This window comes from Myotis davidii, unplaced genomic scaffold, assembly GCF_000327345.1.
Source record: "Myotis davidii unplaced genomic scaffold, ASM32734v1 scaffold61, whole genome shotgun sequence".
NCBI lineage: Eukaryota > Metazoa > Chordata > Mammalia > Chiroptera > Vespertilionidae > Myotis > Myotis davidii.
Genome location: NW_006291729.1, coordinates 1,130,032 through 1,134,775, shown reverse-complemented (window position 1 = coordinate 1,134,775; position 4,744 = coordinate 1,130,032). Strand labels below are relative to the sequence as shown.

Here is a 4,744-nt window from a genome sequence, read left to right as displayed (position 1 = left end):
CCCGGTCCCCGGTCCAGGACGGGGTGACTCGGGAGGGGACCGCGTTTAAAGGGGCCGCCGCCCGCCACCCCGCGAATTGAATCAGTGCCTCTGGAGGCCTCAGCCCGGCACTGCTGGCTTGTTTTTCGTTTTTCTGCATCGGCGATTGGCCCTGCGGGTGCATCACGGACCAGGAAGAGCTTTGGAAGCTGGCTGGCTCCAGTGACCGCCTGCATCTGCTGCTTCCTGCAGCGCCCGGAGCCCGTTCCCAGGCCAGAGTCTGTGTCTGACACTCCTCGCCAGGCAGCTTTGGGCCGCAGTTTCCACTCTAAGATATTTTCTTGCTGATTTCCGAGAGGAAGGGAGAGGGAGAGAGAGACGGAGACATCAGTGATGAGAGAGAATCATGGATCAGCTGCCTCCTGCACGGCCCCTCCTGGGGATGGAGCCCGCAACTCGGGCCTGTGCCCTGCGTGGGAATTAAACTGTGACCTCCTGGTTCATAAGTCCATGCTCAACCACTGAGCCACACTGGCCGGGCACAGTTTCCACTCTTAAGTGAGGTCAGGAGAAGCCAAAACAGGTAATCAACTGAAAGATGCCTGGTGAAACCCGCCCATTCTTCCCAGACCCAGTGTCAGTAGCACCCGCTCTGGGAGGAGGTCAGGCCCGAATGAGAGAGAGACCCAGGGCACCTCTGCCCCTCATGCGGAGAAGGAACAGGTGGGGCTCAGGACTCGGCCCGTTTGTCTCTCATGGGCCTGCTCTGGTTGAGGAGGGTGACCGCCATTCCTCGCGTCCTCACAGCACCTTTGATGACCCGTAATGCTGTTTCTTTAGTTAGTTGTTAATTGGCTCCGCAATTAATCCTCCAAGGTTAGGGAGCTTGTTTAATTCACTGCAAACCCTCCCCCCGCCCCTCACGCCTGGCTCACTGCAGGCAACAGTAACTATTGGTTGGATAAGCGAATAAAGGGGAGCCCCTACTGGGCCCCCCACGGGACTCTCCTGCAGACACCTGGATTTCTCACCTCCAGCTACCCCAAAACCCAAAGGTCATCTTTGACTCCTCCCTCTCTGCACCTGCATCTTCTGCCAATCATTCCATGCCCTTCTTCTTCCTAAATATCTCCCCAACTATTAACTTCCCTCTGGGGCCCACTCCGGCCTTCCTCGGGCTACCGTCCACTCTCACCTGAATTATCGCCATGCCTCCCAACAGGTCTCCCTCCAGCCTCGCCGCCTACAATCTGCCCCTCGTCTCACTGCCAGACGATCTCCCGAAGTAGAGAGGGTAGCCAACCCACCTGCAGGCCCTCAGCTGGAATGCAGGCAGCTCCGGGCACGGGGCTGGGCCTGCTGCCTGGGCAGGCCTCCGTGACGGCAATGCATCCCGCATCCTTTCCAGCCAGTTCTCCAAGCAGAACCTTCGCCCGTGACATTCCTTCTGCAAGGACACCCCACCCTGCTTCCCGCTCTGTGGGCCCCGTGCGACTCCTCAGGACCCTTTCCCCATTCCCCACATCAGGGCTGCTCCACAGAGCCAGGGCTTGGGAGTCAGCCCGGATCCAAACCCCAGGCCTGCAGTGGGGCCACGCCCAGGCTGGCGGGGTCTCACGCCTACAGAGCAGGAGGCGGTGGCGGCCCCCCCCCCGAGGCTGCTCCCCCAGTGGCCTCCAGGAGGCTGGCGCCAGAGCTCTCCCTCCGGTTTCTGTTTCTGCTCCCTGGACAGCGGCAATACCTGGCAACTCGGTCTCTCCAGGCGTAAGGCCTTCTTCTCACGTCCAGCCCATGTTCCGGACAGACAGACACACAGACAGGTCTTCACTCACGCTGGTCGGTCGTCCGTTCTCCCCCACATCTACCCAGGTACCACCTTTCCATGAAGCCTTTCTGCACGCACACACACCAGGCCATGTGGCTGCTGCCGAGCCCTGGCTTCTGGGCCTGCCTGTCATCGGGGTTATTGACGTGTTTTAAACTAAAGACAGTCACTCAGAGACCTCACCGGGCCCTCGCCAGCACCGGGCGCCACAGACTGGTGGTCACAGCCAGCACGGGCAGGCAGAGTGGACACGGGTAACTGCTGTATACAGTAGATGCCACCCTCTCTCACGTGTCCTCCCAGGGAGAGAGAGAATGTGTGTGTGTGTGTGTGTGTGTGTGTGTGTGTGTGTGCGCGCACGCGCAAGCGCACTGTGACACCGTAGCGTCTGTGCACCTTCTGAGCCTCGCTCCCTGACTTACACCTAACAGCGTGGCGCCGTTACCCATCAGGACACAGAAGCCAGCCTGGTGCTCTGTGACGGTTACATGATGTTTCATTAGGCGGATGCATGCAGGGGTTCACGGCGCCCGCTTACCTGGCCGGGGATTAGGTTGTTTCCAGCTTGCCAGGCAAAGTGTCGACACATCCTTTGTCCACATTCGAGAGTAACTACAGCGTCACTTCCTATTGGAATAGCTGGGTCACCTGCACTTGTATTTCTTTTCTTTATTTTTTGGTTTTTGGTAAATTTTAGTGGAAGTTCAGGCTAGCTACAGGAAAGTGCACACTCAGTGAACTTTCACAGGCCAACCCCTTGCCGCCAGCCCCCAGGTGGAGAAACGGTATCAGCAGAGTCTGAGCCCCTCCACGACCCCTTCCAGGATAGCCTCCTCCCGGCTCCTCACGCCGTGGACTCTGCTGGCACGTGCAACACTTGTGCAAAGAGCAGCACACGGCGCCCTCTCTGTTGGGGCTGGTGTAGAGTTGCGTTTGGTCGGGATTTATTTGTTCTTGTTGCTGAAGGACACACACAGAACACACAGTGGACCGGCCCGTTCTTCTCTTGATGGCCATCAGGACTGTTTCCGACCTGGGCTGTTCTGAATGAAGCGCTGTGAGAACTCTGACACACGGGCATGTGCCTTTTTAAAATTAAATATATTGTTATTGATGTCAGAGAGGAAGGGAGAGGGAGAGAGAGACACATCCGTGATGAGAATCATTGATCGGCTGCCTCCTGCACGCCCCCTACTGGGGATCGAGGCTGCAACCCGGGCATGTCCCCTTGACTGGGAATTGAACCAGAGACCATCGAATCCACAGGCCGATCGATGCTCTATCCACTGAGCAACACCGGCCAGGGCGGTATGTGCATTTTTAACTTAGAAAGATTGTCAAATTGTCCTCCAAACGTGCTTTTGTGCCCTGGATCCACCAGCAAGGCTGCAAAGCCAGTTCCATCTGTTCACTAATGTGGGCCTTCTTGAGCCTTCGGACCTTTGCCCAGCTCAGTGGAAAAAACCCTGAGAATTCATAATATTGTTTTGTATTTCTTTGACGGAGTTTACTTGAGAATCACCGTATGTAAAAGCCATCCTGCTTTCCCTCCTGTGAGCTGTGGGGGGGCTTAAAGGACAGCACAGGAGCTTGAGCATGTCCAGCTGCTGAAGGGAAGGGTCATGCGGACAAATGAGTGATGCAGGAAGGGGGAGCAGCCGCCGGCGGAGAGGCGTGGCAGTGCGTGTTGCGGGCGGGGGGGCACCCACAGGGAAGCTGGCCTGGGCAGCAGGGCGGACCTGCTTCCCCGGAGAGCGGGAGGGAAGAGAGAGGCCTGAGATCCAGGAAGGTTTTGGGATACAGAGCGGAGAAGGTCATGCGAGACCCACCTTCTTGGTGACACAGGCAGACAGCCCTCTGCGGGGCTGGGGGGCCCGTGAGGGAGGAATAGACTAGAAAGAACATGTTAAGGCGACTGCCCGGCCACCCTGCGGGAGCTGGCGGAGGCCGGCGGTGGCTTCCCCGGGAGAGTCGCTGGAGCCGGTGTTAAGGGACAAGTAGGAGGTGGCCCTCCAGAGAATGGAGATGACATTTCGGTGTGGACTCCCCACCGCCCCGCCTTCGCATACACAGTGAGTGCCGGGGGGATGAGATAAGGCCGGGAAGGGACCATGAGCGCATCGGGCCGCATCCTAACTTGAGCGGCAGCCCCCAAGGGCGGGACCCCCAGAACTTCCGACCCCTTGGGTCCCACACGGAGCCTGTGCATTGGCGTTTCCACCACGTTCCCAGGCGTCGCTGACATGGCTGGGCCGGGACCATGCTGTGAGCACCCCGGGGTTGGTCTAACGCCCTGGTTTTGTGGAAACAGACCCGGAGAACAGAGGCAACCGCCCCAGCCACCCTCGGAGAGGGAGCGAGAGAGCCCGGGACGCACGCCTCCCGACGGCGCCCCACTCGGGCCTCCACCAGGTTACAAGGCCACCTGGACGGATGCCCCAGGGCCACTGTCCCCAGGTCAGCCCAGGAGAACCCCTTCGGAGGCCAGTGGGCACTGGGCCACGGCACGCACCACCTGCGGGCTCCCCCCGGTGACCCAGTTTGGCGCTGGAAGCAGCCCAGCCGGGCAGCCGGGCAGCAGTGCCAGCCGGGCAGCAGCTCAAGGCATTGGCAGAGCGGCCAGTGAAGATATGTCTCACATGGGCCACGTGTGGGCCCCACAGGGGCCTGAGCCAGGATCTGTCAGGACCCTGCTCCTCGCTCCCTGTGGTCCCACGCTGGCCAGCCCCCGGTGACCCAGTTTGGCGCTGGAAGCAGCCCAGCCGGGCAGCCGGGCAGCAGTGCCAGCCGGGCAGCAGCTCAAGGCATTGGCAGAGCGGCCAGTGAAGATATGTCTCACATGGGCCACGTGTGGGCCCCACAGGGGCCTGAGCCAGGATCTGTCAGGACCCTGCTCCTCGCTCCCTGTGGTCCCACGCTGGCCAGCCCCTGACTCAGCAC

General features: G+C 59.9%; 1 long non-coding RNA gene across 1 annotated transcript in view; it reads right to left on the bottom strand.

Moving 5' to 3' along the window:
- The window catches only part of LOC107183301, a 16,224-nt gene extending 11,893 nt beyond the window's left edge, over window positions 1-4,331 (bottom strand). Inside the window, exons 1-2 of the long non-coding RNA XR_001514084.1 lie at window positions 4,317-4,331; window positions 466-471 (exon numbers count right to left, since the gene is read on the bottom strand). This is a non-coding gene — a long non-coding RNA (uncharacterized LOC107183301). The remainder of the gene's footprint in view (window positions 1-465; window positions 472-4,316) is intronic.
- Between the last annotated feature and the right edge of the window lie 413 nt (window positions 4,332-4,744).